The sequence below is a fragment of the Ornithodoros turicata genome, chromosome 6 (genome assembly GCF_037126465.1).
Source record: "Ornithodoros turicata isolate Travis chromosome 6, ASM3712646v1, whole genome shotgun sequence".
Taxonomy (NCBI): Eukaryota; Metazoa; Arthropoda; class Arachnida; order Ixodida; family Argasidae; genus Ornithodoros; species Ornithodoros turicata.
In genome coordinates, this window is record NC_088206.1 from 67567602 (window position 1) to 67585374 (window position 17773).

The following is a 17773-nucleotide window of genomic DNA, read 5'->3' on the forward strand; positions in this document are numbered from 1 at the left end:
ACATCAACGTCACCCTCCGCTGCTTCATCATCATCACCACTGGAAACAAAGCGTGTTTCTCCGACGCTGATGGTGATGAAGTTGTTAGGAACAAGGCGCTCTCCTCTTCCCTCTGTTTCGCCGCGCTGCCCCAAATTCGGAAGCAGACAACATTAGGAGGCGCATAGCAGACGACAGTGATTTTCGAAGCAGGAAGGGAAGGAATAAACGAAATTGGCCGTGTCGTCTGCTGTGGAGATAGAACATGGCGGTTGCGCGTGACGCGAGTACGTGTTATATATTTCAAAAAAAAAAGAAAAGGAGAGAACCGAATAACGTCGCAGCTTCGTAAAAGTGAGAAAAAAAAAGAGAAATACGCAAAGCTGGTTCGGCACTTTCTGACGTTATTCGTGGTTAAGCCGCATGTTAAGGATATGATAATGCAAGTGGATTGGATTGGATCTGGGCTAACAGTGACATGGAGAAGCTAAAATAAACGTGCACTGTCATGCAGCCGCAAACCTCTATCGTAATGGATGTATGGGATTGCTAAGTGCCATCCTCTGGCAACAGGATGCTTCCTTTTGTTGTTTTTCCCTTTTCTTTATGTTCTCTTCGTCGGTGGCACCCATAAGCTTCATTCGTGTGGTGAAACCATGAGTGCATTTCGAAAAATTCAAAAATACTGCGTATTACTACTTCTACGTTCTTCCTAAAGAGTAACCTTCGTTCGCACTCAGAGAGCACGGGTGCCGCAATCTTTCCTTAGGAAAGAACACAATCCTTCCCATGAATGCAGAGCAGCAGGTCCTAGCCTCTCTCTCTCTCTCTATCTTTTCTGCTTTTTTTTTTTTTTGCCACGAACGTCTAAGCATAACATTTTCTATACATCCCCCCCCCCCCCAATCCGGTAAAGTGCACACAGACTGAACTAAAGCCAGTACAAGCTATACTCCGAAACAACTCAAGAGCTGCGGGCACGGAGGTGCATTTCCACCAGCGGAGAATGCACTACGTACTTCGAGAATGGGTCATGCAAGACGGCTCTGGGGCATATACGAGAAGGCGACGGACGGGGAAGACGATCGACATAAAATTTTATTAGCGCGAATATTTTACAAGCTGGCTTTAATTAAAAGAATGCAAATGTGCTCGAAGTACATCATATCAGACGGGTACTTTCCCAACATGATCAGTGCACTAGCAACAATTTGAAGCATGCGTGCACACTATTGTCTTGTGTCTCGGAAGCCTTGTGTGCCCACCCAAGCCAACCACGGATGTCGTACGATTTGTGGGCGGAGTTTAACCTGCAAGAGTTAAACATTTCCCAAAGTATACTTCTGTATGTATCGCGAATACAGGGAGTATAGGGGGGAAGTTCCTTTCAGGGAACAATTCTTTCATCGACTACAAAAGATGTGAACCAGAACACGCAAGCGTGGAGGAAATAGCGGGGAACCGCCTTAGCCGAGAAACCGAAAACTGTTTCTCCGTCCGACCAATCTATCGCCAAGTCTAGCGAGCCAATCGGCCTTCATGAAGGTTTCCTGTCACGTATCCATCGATCCAATCACAACGATCGACCGTTCCGTTGGCCCAAGAAATGTTTATCTTGACCAGGGCCCACGAAAGGAAGTCCGGATCCTGACGAGGTCCATGCATGGCATCTCTGCTACAGCCTTCCAGGTTTTGAGTCATTCTTTACGGCTGCCTGGGTGTAACGGTGTTTGCGGATGACTTTATCAAAATGTTTTGCGAACGATTCGCTACGTGATTGTCTTTTAACGATACTTTCTACTCAAAGAGCACTATATGCCGGCATTGAAGAAGGGAAGTCACATTCATAGTCGTGTAATTTGATCAGCGCTAACTCTATACTGAACTTAGAAACTGTTTCACGATCGTATGGCATTTTTAAATAATGTTAGTGGGATGGACGGAGATGTACCGCGTGTTTTTTTTTTGTTTTTTTTTGCGATACAGATGTTTCCTAAAAAAAACTATAAGGGCTATAGACATCCTGTTTTCACTTCTATCATCTCTGGACCAGCGGACGTTCTTGGCCGTCTGTTGCTCAACCGACGAATGACTAATTACATAAAAACTGTAATTGATTTTTAATTCTAAAAGCTACAAGGTCGTCTCAATGAGAACATCTGGTCCCTTCGGTCACCTGATACCGTCGCCGTTTGCAGAACAAATAATCCGTTCGATAGATCGTCCGCAAAATATTCGTGAAGGAACACCTTTTTCTTTTTCTTTCTTTATTTTGTTCGTTACGCATCCTCGGAGACGCGTCTTTCCTTCCCCCTAACGTGAGAGGGTGAAAGGGCACACTATCGATGGCCAAGGACGTCCGCTGGCCCAGAGATGATAGAAGTGAAAACAGTATGTCTATAGCCCTTATAGTTGTTTGAATGAAAAATCTGTATTAAAAAAAAAGAAGACACCCTGTAGAGCACTTTTTTGTTGTATAACGCGCGCGTTATACACCGGAAAATACGGTAATTGGGTGTTTACGTCGCGAGACAGCTGAGACGTGCTCCAAGTAACGGACAAGGATTCAGCAAAGGTATACTGCGGTGCTTGTCTAGCTCATTAAAGCTGAGCAGGTTGACTGCGCTGCAGAAGCAGCTCTCTTGACGGAGGCGGTCGAGTATAGCGCTGTATAAAGAGACGACCGAACATCCTTTCTTAGCGGCTTAATGGAACTCGTGGCATCGCGCCCAGTGGGCACCTGACACTTCTTTAAGGGATCTTCCTGTATCGGACCTCTCATCCTTCCAATCTGAGTCGGTGTTTCTTTTTTGGCCTCCTCATTATCAAGGATATCTCGTCGGAATCCTTTCACATCCACGCTTGAAGAAGTTGATCCAACGCTCGCTCTCCGGATGAAACGAAATATTTCCCGTCAGGATGCTGCGTGCTAATTGGATGCCACTCAATGTCACGCTTACTCCTAAGTCGGTTACGGCGAGCCCTTTCATCAACACTACCACCACCTAAGTTGGTTACCGACCCTACAAGCTGCCGTCACTCTTGTGACTCGCAAACTCTGTAACATGTCCTTATCCATTGTCCACCGTTACAATCGTTGGCATGCACCTTCGGCAAGCCCACCGTCACTGTTAAGCCTCTCCTGAGACCACGAATACGGTCCGAAGGGACGAAACCGAGAGCCGATCATACTGTTTCGTTCTCATTCTGGATCGTACATTTCTCCCGGTCATCGCCTTTCGTCTCATTACAAACAGTCCAGAGCTCTGATATAACCTGTCCCCGGTCAATGTTGTGAGCAACAGTGTACCACCGTCCTTTCAGGACCACACACAATACCGTCTTCCCTTCTTTCTGTCGCAAAATAGTTAAGAAAAAAATGTTCTAAAGGGATACTACTCGTCTTTCTGGGTAGTGTGACTACTACCAGCGGACCCCTTCCACTCTCTCTCGAGAACAGGGGAAAATCGAGGACAGCCTCCCGGAGTCCCTCTTGGCCACCAACCCCCTTCCCACGGCGCATCGGCTATTTAAAGGGACGGTCTGTACCCCCTGACTCTTTCATAAAGTGTACTATTCCGATTGCCCTTTGTTGAAAATGGAACACCGCGAATTTACCAGACAAAGCACGTCACGGTTATTAAATAAACGAATTAAGCGGATAAAGATTGCGCAACATAACGCAATCTGTGTTGCCAACAATAAGAACGGCTACGACGCCCTGCGGGAAAGTCCGTGATTGGATGCGGGAATCGTCTGCTTTTGCGCGCGCGCGCGCTGGTGCACTGGCGTGAGCAGACGACTTCCAGAAGTGACTGGGAATTGACTTCCTTTTTTCTTCCTTCTTTCCTTAGGCACTTGAGGCTTTGTGTGTTGTCCTCTCTTCTGTGTTCCAGCCTGAGAACATCAATTTCCATCGTGTTCAACAGATGCGGCTTGCGTCGCACCGTCGTGTGAATGTGTGTGTGAGTGAGAAAACATTAAGAGTGGAATGAGTGATCGAGTGAGTGGATGTTGTTTGTCCCTGAAATGACGCACCCTTGGAGGTCGTTGGCGATTTCAGATATTGCCCTTGTGCTCCGCACGGGGGCCCTGCGTCGCCCAAGTCACGCGCATCGCGCAATGCGTCGTGGGAAATGGTTTACATTTGTGCTCGTCTGCGGTCTGCCTGTTGCTCGAAGGTGCGGGAGGTGAAGGAGAGAGAAAACCGAAACCGTTTGCGCTCTTCTTCTTCTCTCTGACTCATGAAAACTAAATCCCAAGGTGCAGCGGGGCTTTCGCAACACGGCGCTCTCTGGTGGGCCATCCATGCAATTTCTGAAATCGTCTATTGGTAGAAACCTCGACCGGCAATCCAGAAGATGTGAGTTCGAGTCCTGCAGCTGGCTAACCTCTTCAGTGACTTCCTTCTTTCGTTGTTATTAGGCATTTGAGGCTTTTCTGTGTTCCATACAGCCTCAGAACATCAATTTCCAACGTGTTCGAGTTTACTGAAACAACCGCGCAAACAACATTGTTTCTCCCTGTATCTGTACCCAAGAGTGGTGAACAAGTTGAAGGAACTTTCCAATGACACCCATGGTCAAGAGGGGAAAATGGCTTATCAGAAGAGGAGAGCCGTCCGTATTTATCTCGCGTCCGTGCGTCACACAGTCAACAAACTTGAAGCTGACCAGCAGAGAAACACGCTCATCAGTTGTTATTCAACTGTGGTAACGCATTATATAAGGGAAATGCCAACCTACTTTACACTTTATTAGAGATGGGACCAATCCAGAATTTTCCGAATCGAAGGAAAGCTCTGCGAACCCACGAGTCTCGAATCTTTCGAACATTTTCTTGAAAAAAAAAGAGTTCAGAGAGCCTGAAAAAAAGAAAAGCTTCTACTGAAAAATGTTTTGAAGCAGAATATCATACCTTTGTTTAATAAAAAACAAATTGAAGAACAGTTCAGTTTCAGGAGAAAATATACCAGTGTAGTTAGTCTTAAACTTGTTTTATTTAACGTGTTCTTCGTAGACTATACAAGAAATACATAAATTCTCGGGTCTGAATTATTTCCAGTAAACTGAGCCACAATCAAAAGAAAAAAAAAACACGTTACTTTTGGACATGAAATGTAACAGTTCCTGCCTGAACTCCTTCAGTCCCGCGCAATGTAAACAAACAAACAAACAAACAAACAAACAAACAAACAAACAAACAAAACACCCGTCAGCCAGTGAGGCTATCGGCGGACTCCGGAGGCGCCAATTTTAAAAATAAACAAACAAACGTGGTTGGTGGATTCGAAAGATTCGATTCGCTGTTTTGGGCACTGGGATTCGGGTTTCCGGATCTCGAATTCCTGCCTATAGGGTTCGAACATTCGGTTAGTACATCTCTACATTTTATGCTTGATTTGATCCCATTATTTTATTTATGCTTCATAACGCTGTTCCACAATACTGCCCAACGTCGAAGTCGTCATGGACTGACGGGAAACAAAGACCGTGCTAAATACCAAGAAATAATCACTCCAAATCAATACACGCCGTCCCGGGGAAATACGCCGGCTGCATATTTGGGCATTCTGCCAAACCCGTTTAAAAATGCGGTACCTTTAGAGACCGCCTTTGATCAGGACCGCTTGCACGGATGTTTAGTACAGTTCTTCCTGGTGTCCTCAGTAGTTTCGGTAGAGTAATTTTTGCCCGTGTTACAATTCTCACACATTGCTCGTGTTTCGTGGAGCGGTGAGAAAGCTACTGAGCCCACAGTCGTTTTGGTGCCATTGTAAATTCTACTTGCTATTACTTTACTGTTACCGGGGGATACGCGTTTATTCGAAGAAAAAGAAGGTCAGCTAAACGCGAGCTATTCCACTGTAAACAGAGGAGAGACAGAGAGAGAGAAAAAAGGGGGGACAAGGAGACAACAAACGAAAGAAGAAAATGACTCGCGGGTTCGTCACTGACGTCTGATTCGTCCGATTCATGAGCTGCAATATTTTTTTTAAACACGACGTACCTTTGAAAGTACCCTGTCCAATTCTCTCGCAAAAGTGAAATCCAATCTTGGGGAACAGATCCACGCAGCACAAGATGCTCGAAAACAATATATGACACCTCGCTCACTTCCACGAGAAGAAACCACGGATTCACTTGGAGCCAAGACGCATTCAAGCGCACTGTCCCCGATATAGCACTATCACTGATAAGGGACGGCCGAGACAGACTCGGCTGTTATCTCAACGTTCCTGGTGACGTCTGCCTTTTGTTTTCTAACGAGAGATTCAGGGGCTGCCCAGAGATAGGGCGTAAAATACCTCAACAACCGCTCCCGCTGGGCACTTTGGAGATTACAATGTGCAATGAATAGTAGCGCAGATAAATGTCGCGTGGCGTGCTTCTTTGTGATGCTGAAATAGAAGCTCTTTTGTGCACAGCGTCATTGCTCAAAGAGAGTGCAAGAAAGCGAGGTTGTTTCAGGTCTTTGTATGCGGTACAGTTCCTTCGGTACAGTTCCTTCGGTACAGTTCCCTTCCCACTGATAGATTAATAAATCTACTGGTAAAAGAGATAGCGCGCAGACTAACTGAGAACTCTTGTGCTTGTCTTCGTGTCCCGTGTCTCTCGGTTATTCGTTCCTTCATCATCTACTGGTAGTTCTGACAAAACGTCAGCAAGGCCCACGCCGCCATGCCATAAAATGACTATATCTTTGGTGGTTTAATTTATACTTCATTCTATGATTTGTGGTTTCCGCCACACTGGTGATGCAGCCCGCGCTCGTTGACAAGGTTTCGTGGGTTGTAAGGTAAGTCCAGGTAAGCAAGAAAAACTATATCGGCTCTTAGAACTTATGTGTGAGAGGATGCCCCAGACGTTTTCGATGATGTTTAAGTTCGGGCTCTGCGCAGGCCATGTCAGCTGCATTCTACGCTGAGGTCGTCGAGAGGACGCTGCTCCCCTATGCTCTGGACGGGCCGTTCCCGGATGGGTGCTACCATTACCAGCATGGTGGCAGCTCCGTCCATCGTAGTAAAACTGTCCAACGCCTACTCGACTACCTCAGCGTAACGCAGCTGACATGGCCTGCGCAGAGCCCGGACTTAAACATCATCGAAAACGTCTGGGGCATCCTGAAGAATAGGATGAGCAAGACACGGACACCTACAAGCGAGGACGCACTCTGCGAATTTATAGAAGCAGAGTGGTCCTTGGTACGTGAAGACGTGGACCTTGTCCGTCGACTATACGCTTCCCTTCCTGTGGCCTCAGTTATTGCTGCGAAAGGGGGGCCGACAAAGTATTGAGACATTATCGCCTCCCCCGCCTCTTTGTGTGTGTGTGTTCAAGGGTACACGCTCTTTTCTTCCGTTTTTGCCTAATAAAAAAAAAGAAAAATACTAGGTACTGCAGCCCGTTGTCACCTCAATTCATCTTAGCGCCCTGTTATCTCTCCGACAGCGGAGAGAGTTCCTTCCCGCGATAGCTACTCGCGCTCGGTGCAGTAGACCGAAAATGAAACCATTTTGGCGTTCGTCACACTCGAAATCAAAGTTACCACTACTACCACGGAGGGTCGCCACAAGCGCACTCTTCCATCCCCTCTGAGCGAGTGGACTCGCCGGCTTCCGCTCGCCGCTAGGGTGTCTCTGCCCAGAGAAAAATACGCCGCTCGCGCGTTCCGTAAACTTTTGTCCAGCACTGTACGTCTGCACTAGAGTTACTACTAAATTGGGATACAGAGTATCGCGTTTCATTTTTCGCACCAGAGTCGCTGTTCGGATTCTGTGATTGGGCCGATCGTGTGACGTGGTTTCTCCTTCCAAGAACGGGCCGTACACGATGAGTCACCTCCATCCAAAACCGATTTCCTGAGTTGCGAACTTGCGAGCTGGCTCGACTAGGCGTTGTTTTTCCCCCGGAGAAGGGGAAGATTGGTGTCCCATTGCTAGGCGAAGCAGCCGCGCCTGACTCAAGATGGCGCGCTCGCTCGCCGGCGTGGCTCAGTGTCGCTACTCTGCTCCATATGACTCTGTGAGTGACTCTAGCCTGAAGTAGAGCCGCTAAATATGGCGCAGAGTAGCGACACTAAGCCACGCCGGCGAGCGAGCCCGCCATCTTGAGTCAGGCGCGGCTGCGTCGCCTAGCAATGGGACACCAATCTTCCCCTTCTCCGGGGGAAAAACAACGCCTAGTCGAGCCAGCTCGCAAGTTCGCATCTCAGGAAATCGGTTTTGGATGGAGGTGGCTCATCGTGTACGGCCCGTTCTTGGAAGGAGGAACCACGTGACACGATCGGCCCAATCGCGGACACCGAACGACGGCTCCGTGCCCTCGCATTGCGACCGTACTCGGCTGGGATCGAACGCGCGATCTTGAGCTCCGCAAGCTAATGCGTCAGCGACTCAGCCACCGAGGGCGGCAATGCGTACTTAAAATACAGTAGGCTATGCAAATCCCGGTTCACACTATACTGCGCGTTCCAATGCGTACATGCGGCTGCGTGCGTATGCGTTGGCATTGTTCATCTTCTACCTGGAGCACGGCCTATAATGGCCTGTGACACGTGCGGCGACGCACAGGTTGGTTGCCACGGCAACCCGCACGCGCACGCATTGGAACGCAATAGTGTGAACCAGGCTTTATAAGAAGCGTTTACGTTATGCAGACTCCGTGCGAACTTTCCATTTCTCATTTTATTTCTCTCTCTCTCTCTCTGTGTTTCTCTCTGCGCGTGCTGAAGCTCAGTCTTTTTTTCGCCACGTAAAAGAAATTTCTGCCTGTTTTTCCTTTCGAATAAAATCCACCGAACACTGCAATCTCAAATTTTAAGGTCAAGTGTTGCACCGTTTGCCATTCAACCCGAAAATCCCGTCGCTATTCTTAAAACGCCTTCCACTACTAAAACACACACACACTCGTTCACAAAAACACGCGAATAAAAAAAAATGCAATAAAAACCTCGTATGTGAGTTTAAGAGGCGGCAGACGATCCGCGTACGTGACTACTAAACGAAGCGAAACCAATAGTCATCTTGAAACACCGAGTATAGACTATAAGAAGAAGGGGGGGAAAAAAGCCTTTCGCTTAGCCCCCTTTTCTGTTTTCACAAGAAAAACCAGTGAACTGTAAACAACAGAAGCCAGGAAAGGCCATTTGCTGCCGGGCACGTTCCCTGGCCCGCTTAAAGCACTCGAGCGCACGAAACTTCCACGAGGATGAACAAGAAAGACCCGGAGACAATGGAGGGCCACGTCTCGGAGACTTTCATCGGAGCGATTCCAACAAAGACGCGATGGACGCCCCCCACATGAAGGATTTCCATAGAGTTCGTTTCTCATTCGCTATATAGCGGGACGCCCGCTTTAAAGGTCTCGGTTGAAAGTTTGATTACTTTTTATGACCAGCGGCGACGCCTAAGAGTCTGGCGACATTACTGGTCACGAAAACGCTCTTGAGGGGACCCCGGAAAGAATCCTCAGCGCCGGCTTTGCTGCCTTATATTAGATTTTATGCGACGTCATTCTGCGAGACTGGCAAGACGGGCACGGTACATCCTGGTGCAGGCCCAGGATGATGATGATGATGATTATGACAATCTTGATCACTTGATATTCCGCGTTATAAACGGTCGTACACTATTGATTCTGTGTTGTGAAACTGCGTCACGTTTAAAATATGTGTCAGATCAATGGGTACGTATTTAATGTGCCTCCCTCGGCAATGCCGCCGAATACATATTCTAAAAAAAATGTGAACGAAACGCAACAAATAACATTTATATTCCTTCCCCTCCCCCCCCCCCCAAAAAAAGAAAAAAAAAGTCGAACACTTCTCTCGTCACACCGGTTATTCGCGCTCGTAGTGTCACTATTAGCAACGAAATTCCCACTTTCTATATACCACCAAGGCGTGTATACACCAAAGCGCACCCACATAAAAAGAATCATGGCGAGATCAAAGCATCCCTTATACGATTCAGCGACATAGACTCTTTTCGGGCAGTTCCTCAATAGTCAATACCGAACGTCCCGAATGTTGATGAGTCGTCTCTCCGCGCGGAATCCGAAACGCACTCGGCACAGCTGCAAACTGCAAGCTTCAGTAGGCAACACTGCTTCTTCGCACGCCCCGCCACGTAACGGCGGGAAGAAGAAATAAAATAACGTTACTACACTAGAAGCTACACAGAGAGGGAGGATCTTTGCTGGCGACAGCTGCGGCAGTACGTTCCTGTAATTGCCGTTTCTGGAGTTGTTTTTCAAGGTGCCTTTACCGCTGGATATTAAAACATCTGGCGTCACCGTGGTTGGTTGCTGGTACTCGTGACGTAAGTGGTGCGCAGAGGAGGAGGAGGAGGAGGAGGGTATTTGCGGCGCGTGGCACTGTTCTGAGAACCGAACGAGGTGGGGATACGGTTGAAAGTAGAGGAAGATGTCGGTGGGAAGTGTTATCGAGAATGCTGCCGAGGTTCTGGCAATATGTAGAGATAAATCTAAAAGCGGGAATAACTCACGTGCTTGAACGATGTGCTTTCCACGTGTCGGTGGTGGAGGTTATGGGCAGAAAAAATATACAAAAAATTATAAAATAAAATAAAGACAGATTTCATGTCAGTAAACAGGCCAACTACCAGTTCCCGTGACAGAGTGGATAGGATAGCAACTGTGCTGTCTGGGGTTTTCCGTGGGTTTTTTGCAGGCTTTCCAGATGAATGTCGGCACGGCTCCCCTTGAAGTCAGCCCAGGACGCATACTGACTCCCCTGTCCCCCCCCCCCACTCCTTTCTGCTGTCCTCTCTCCATCTATCCATGCATGTCCGCTCATAGCCACAGTTGCTTCGCAGGCGCTAACACGAAACTTAAAAAAAAAAACAGATCAACTTCGTAGTTAAATAGCGCCCTGAGTTGGCCCCCATAACTTATTTTTGTTTTGTTTTTGCCTGCGGCGTGCTCTTCAACAGATAAAATGAGCTCTCGGGAAAGAACGACAACCTGCAGGGCGCGCCGGAGTTTGTTTCGCACACCTTCCAAAAACCTTCCACTCACTGAAAGAGCGTGTCGGAGAACGAGGGAGAGAGAGGAGGAGGGTATGTCGTGACGTCACCCATCCCCCTCGCAGAGACGATCGTGCGCCTCAAGCTGGTGTGTGCGTCGCGTGAACCGAGGAGAGAAGAAAGGCGCAGGGATCGTTGCGGCCGTCCGCGGCTGCTTTCTCAGAGTACTTTTTTTTGTGTGAATCTGGCTCCGCAGTGACAATACGTCGCACAGCGAAAATACTTTGCACGCGGTGACTCCTGTGGAGGAATGAAACAGTGTGTGGAGCCACGTTAGCTCATTGCTTCTTTAAAGCGGTTCCGATGCTTCGTCATAAGCTACGCGAAATCTGTTTAAATTACAAGCAGTTGCATCGATAGTGAACTCACGTCTCAAGTTTTACAGCAAATGGGGTCATGGAAAATCGGCGAATACCGAAACTTCTCCGGCTCTAAGATCACTGCAGCCATCTTCACCGGTGAGACGGTCACGTGCTTTCGAGAACCTATGGGCATGGCCGAGGCTGTGGTCCCTCCTCTCCCCCACCCGCCACCCAACGTCGAGGACTTACGCGTACGTGCGTTTACATGTATATCATTGTCCTCAATAATCTGGCATGCAGTACAATGCGTACACCATCTAATGTACCATACATATCAAAGTGTCATAATGCCCTTTAAGTCGCACATTGTTCAGCGTATCACCTCTAGCCTGTCCACTTTATTTCGTAACTAGTTTCAACACCGATACGACGAATGTCGGCACTGTTGCCCCTGAAGTCGGCCCAGGACGCATGTTGAGCCCCCGTGTCCCCCACCCCTTCCAGCAGTCCTCTTTCAATGTGTCCACGTATGTGCGCCGCTCATATCCACAGTTGCTTCGCGGCGCTAGTAAGCCGGCATATTATCGAGCGATCCAACGAGTCTGGGCGATCATCCAACAAACCCTGAGGAACCGAAACTCACCGAAGGAACCATACTGGACCGTGGCGCCCTCTGTGGGAATGTCGAACAGGGAAATACGACTTAACCTAACGCCACCCGGTAGTCATAAAATCTGTTGTGTGACGTGACTTGTTGAGGCGCACGAACACGCACAAGTCCGTTTCTCGATGTTCACGCTGCGCATCGATCCATCCCATGTGCGTAGGCGCCCAGACACACGTTCAACGCCGTACGTGATCTCCTACATTATGAACGGGCAACGGATGACGTTGTCAAGTCGCATTCATACCGGGGAGGGATCCCCGTTGGACGGAGCTGTCCGCTGAGTGCAAGGGGTAATAAGGGCTACGAGTACATTAGGGGTAGTTGCACGTGACCATCCTGCAGGAAGCGAGTGCAGGTAATTTAGACCACCATTTTGTTGGAAAAGTACTCCAGTCAGGGGGAAGATTTACATACTCCGAGACAACATAAGAAGTACAGTCACGGAAGTATACCTCCGCCAGCGCAGAATGTAGTCCGCACATTGAGTGTGCGGGGACATACGAGAATATGGCGGACGCCATGCAGACGAGGAAGCTGATTCGCATGTTTTTTTTAACGGGAACATTTTAAGTGTTCGTTTTTTTAAAGCGCGCAAATGTGCTCTGGATACATCGTCTCCGACGAGTCTTGTCGGAACATGGTCAGTGTAGTGGCAACAGTTTGAAGCCCCGCGGGAGGACTACGTTGTGACGAGGAGGTGTCATTGGCCCTCCAATGCTTTCAGGTTTGTGGGCGAAGTTTACTGTCTCAAAGTATGATTGGATAGGCGGACGACCGTATGTCCCTACTAATCTTAAGGTAGCGAGTCCGAACGAGGCCACGCTCGCCCAGCAGCTTTTACCTTTTGGGTCATGGCGTGGATGTGGACGGTGTGCTTTTGCCACGCTTTTTCTTAGGTAGTTTTTGTTCTTTGCCAAAGACCAACATCCCTTATAAACGACAGCAGCTGTCTTAATAAATTTCCACTAATTAACTCTTAAATAAGGAAGAACAGCAGGATGCGCGCGAGGACAAGCTTTCCCTGTTCGATCCTGGACCAACTGGGCTCGTGTGCAGGAATGCTGAGGAAACTCCTCAGTGGTGTCCTCAGTTGGTTCCGTACTGCTGTGGACACGAGCTACTGTCCTCAAAGCTCATCTGTCGTAGAGCACCGGCTATGAGGACGGTACTTATGAATTTCCTCAGCTTTCGTGCAAGCTGGCACTGGACATCCAGCGGTTCCCCCTCGTCCATGAAGAAGTACAGGGTTCGCCAAGATAAACTTCGGGGTTTGTAACGAAGATAAAACAAATAAAAACAGTGTCGGAAAGCTAACGCAGATGTTAGAGGACGTATTATGCCCCAAAATTTTATGTCGATAATGCCGCTTCGTCTGTTTCTCTGCGGATAAATCGTGAAAACTAAAAAACCGCCGCTTCCTAATCGGCTATACCTGTGTTTCAGCTTCTTTCCGTCAGGTGGCGAAACGGTCGAACGCGGCGTTGCAGAGTACCCCCCCCCCCCCCCCGACTCTGCATTCAGTTCCACTTCTTCACTTGGTTTCGATGTCGTCTGCAACGCCGCGTTCGACCGTTTCGCCATCTGACGGAAAGCAGCTGAAACACAGGTATAGCCGATTAGGCAGCGGCTGTTTTTTTAATCTTCACGATTTATCCGCAGAGAAACGGAGAAAGTGTCAGTATCGACATAAAATTTTGGGGCATAATACGTCCTCTAACATCTACTTTAGCTTTCCGACACTCTTCTTATTTGTTTTTATCTTCGTTACAAACGCGGACGCTTATCTTGGATAACCCGGTACATTAGTGCTCTCTCAGTTTCTTTTCTGAAATAGGTTATGCAGAACGGAATTGATTGCTAGACAAATTACGATTTATATTTGGGATTTACAACCCGTCGCTGGGTAAATAGAACATCCGGCGCAGCACTTTTGTAGAAAACGTTACACATAAATATATCGAACGTTCTCTCTCTCCCATTAACGAATAAACAAAGAGTCGATCATGTTTTCCGTGAGCTCGGCTCTCTCCTGTGCTGCGTCTGTACCGTGAACGCTATGTGGGCGCAAGTACAAAAGGATATAAATATGGACGATATCGTTACGAGTGTGTTGTTATTTTCGGAACGCTGTTTTCCGCGTCGTAGCGCGGTGCATCTGGCACGTCGAAACCGTTGTTCTTCATGGCTTCCGCGTGTTTGTCACACTGCGTTACGACCCTGGAGAAAGTGTGAGAGATATATGGAAAGGGAGTAAAATACGGAGTTGTAATGTGGTGGGCAATGTGCATGCTGTGCTGATTCATATGTACAGGGTGGTCCACCAACCATGATAGAAATTCATAGTAAAAAACGTAGGCCGTGGAGAGACATGCGGTCAAGAATTTTTTTTTTCTGCCAATAACTTTTGCCACATATTGGTAACATTTTATTTCATTTCAGTTGACGGAAAGTTAATTTCTTGAATTGAACTCCGAAATTTCCCAAGGCAGTCTAACGTTTTCTTTGCGGAAACGGGTTCCCCGTGGTCATTTTACTCAGAATAGCACATAATCCCACTCGTAATGCAATGGCAATTGCCGAAATAAATTCGCCGAAAATTCGTGGAAATGAGCCCTTGGCTCCGCCTCTTTTTTGACGGCTCGTAGTTTGAGCGCAAAGCTGCGAAGAAAGGAGGTTACATTGACACGCCACACGAGCGGGGAAAGGGTAACAAGCCGTCGGGTGACCTCATTTTTGATAAGATAGCTCTGATTCCCGCACTCACCGCGCGTGTTTGTTTCGTCCATAAGGCTTGTAACGCTTTCCCCCCTCGTGTGGCCTGTCAATGTAACCTCCTTTCTTCGCAGCTTTGCGCTCAAACTACGAGCCGTCAAAAAAGAGGTGGAGCCAAGGGCTCATTACAACAGATTTTCGGCGAATTTATTTCGGCAATTGCCATTGCATTACGAGTGGGATTATGTGCTATTCTGAGTAAAATGACCACGGGGAACCCATTTCCTCAAAGAAAACGTTAGGTTGCTTTGGGAAATTTCGAATTTCAATTCGAGAAATTAACTTTCCGTCAATTGAAATGAAATAAAAATGTCACCAATATGAGGCAAACGTTATTGGCAGAAAAAAATCCCTTGACCGCATGTCTCTCCGGGGCCTACGTTTTTTACTATGAATTTCTATCATGGTTGATGGACCACCCTGTATATATAACATGGAGGCTTTCGCGAACACTCCTTCTATTTCACTCTTATTTACATCTGTGTTTCGGCTTGCTGCTAACTTATTATAACTTCTTTATTATAACTAAGTTGCTCGAAGAGTATGACCAGCAGGTCGCAGTAATCGGCTGCCGCGCCTCGCATAGCATCCGCGTCACGTGACCAATAAGATCCCTGTCCACCCTCCATAGCCCCCCCCCCCCCAATAAACATAGCCCCCCCCCCCGTCCACCATTCTCTCTCCTCCTCTTCTGTGCCGCAAGAGCCGTGTGTTTTGATTCATTTTATCCGAAGGCAGAAGTGAGCATAAGAAAAGCGAACGAAATGACCTCAACGTAATTCATTTGCTTCATCGCACCTGCGCAACAAAGTCTCGAGGGAGTATCGCGTTCACGTACGACTCCCAACCACAGAGGGGAGGAATATCCAATCGGTGTGCTCACCCCTTCAAGGAACCTGCACTCTTAAAAGTGAACTTCACCGCACAGCACGCTCCTAACCAACCATCATCTCGAATGATATCGTTATCTGCCCTGATTTGTTGAAAACTGGGGGCGTACGCCTTTTTTGTGACAATTATGAACAGCATAAGTGTCACAAAAAGACGTACGCCCCCAGTTTTCAACAAATCCGGGAAAGATAACGATATCATTCGAGATGATGGTTGGCTACGAGCGTGCTATGCGGTGAAGTTCATTTTTAAGAGTGTGCTCCTCCATGTCGAAAACAAACAGAGGGATCACTCTAAACAAACGTCCTCCCGTATTAGCATTCACAACCTTCAAAGGCGATTTTAATTCTTCGTCGTCCGCGACGATCGGATCGATGCTTCGCACGTGCCCATCCAACAAAACTGGCTCTGTCTCTCGCTTTTTCCCGTTTTGAACGAGACGATTTTCTGGCACGCCCTCGAAGGCTTTCGGAAAAGAGATACGTGTACCCGCATACATTTTTCTACAGTTTCAAACACATCTCCCTTATGAAAACTGGATTTCAAAGGCGAGCAAAGTACACACGTTCAACCTTTGTGTTTCTTCTTCTTCTTTCCTCCCCCCCCCCCTATCGCTCTTAGAAATGAACTTCACGGCATAGCACGCTCCTCGCCAACCATCATTTCGAATGATATCGTTATCTGCACGGATTTGTTGAAAACGGGAGGCGTATACGCCTTTTTGTGACACTTACACTGTTCATAACTGTCACAAAAAAGGCGTGCGCCCCCAGTTTTCAACAAATCCGGGAAGATAACGATATCATTCCGTCCGTTATCGCAATTGCCGAAATAAATGCCGAATTAAATTATGCTGGATAATTGCCACACAAAAAAGGCGTCTAGTTGTGTAGGTATCTACAAGCTCCCAGGTCATCTCATTTCTTCAAAACCTCATCAACATCATTGTACTCTTTTTCTTTCTTTTGTACGGAACAATACCTTGCCATATATCGCGCAATAAAAAAAAAATATAATACTCCTGGCTACATCGAAAGCGCATCAAATTCCATTCCTGAATGCAAACGAGTTCTCCGCTTCATTCTCGACATTCTTACAATGTCTTCGAACTCCCACATCCACATGCCGTGATGAGAGGACGAATTCAGAATCCCCCTACCATGTGAAATCCTTCCCATATCTGAGCCGCCTGAAGATACACCGATGCCTTTAACAAAAAAATTTTAAAAATAAAAAAAAACTACATTCTCTCGCGTTCTCTGTCTCCATCCTCCGTTGCCGTGGAGACGGAGAAGAACAAAACGCCGTTGCTCCCGAGGTACCTCCTCCTGTAAGAATTTCGAGTTCTCGAAAGAAGAAAATAGACTGCGACAAGTGTTGACTCAGGATCCTCTCGTGAAGATAACCTCGGTGTTAATCAATTGTTAGCAGTATAACTAACTAGCAGCTAACTATATTAATCAATCAGGCATTCTACTCACTGCCGTGCCACGCCTCGCACCTCTTTTGGTCTCTAGCACATTTGACCGGCCATCGCAGACGCGTACACTCTTAAAAATGAGTTTCACCATAGAGCACGTTCCTAGCCAACCATCATTCCGAATGACAACGTTCTCGCCCGTGATTTGTTGAAAACGGGGGGTGGAGCCTATTTTGTGAATATTATGCACGTGCATAATGGTAATTTAAACATTATGCACGTGCATAACGATGCAAAATAGGCTCCACCTCCCGTTTTCAACAAATCAGGGGGCGAGAACGTTGTCATTCGAGATGATGGTTGGCTGGGAGCGTGTTATGCGGTGAAGTTCATTTTTAAGAGTGTAGGTTCGAACCCCGTCACCACCTCTCGCAGACTTGTCGCCAACGGCGGTCTTTCAGTTAATGGCGAGGGTTAACTCATTTAAAGAATTGCTCCATTTTAAGGAGGTTGTGACACTAATGGATTTATTAATTGCATATATCAAAACTGGAATATAATTTTACGCAAATTTATCCAATCATAATTATCAAAATAAAGTCGTTCCTGTCGTTGTTGGGTGTAGTATTAGTACAGACGAACTACAGTATGTTTTGTTTAGTTCATGTTAACTCGGTATATATTTTAGTTTGGGA

The 17773-nt window shown here is 47.3% G+C and overlaps 1 protein-coding gene across 6 annotated transcripts in view; it reads right to left on the reverse strand.

Moving 5' to 3' along the window:
• The window catches only part of LOC135397135 (sodium/calcium exchanger 1-like), a 191441-nt gene that overhangs the window by 115103 nt on the left and 58565 nt on the right, over positions 1-17773 (reverse strand). The window contains exon 1 of one of the 6 annotated variants that reach the window (XM_064628495.1): positions 5989-6169. The exons of the other annotated variants lie outside the window; for them this stretch is intronic. The gene's annotated coding sequence lies outside the window, so the exon portion shown is untranslated. Of the gene's footprint in view, positions 1-5988; positions 6170-17773 lie in introns of those variants that run through there. 6 annotated transcript variants of the gene reach the window in all.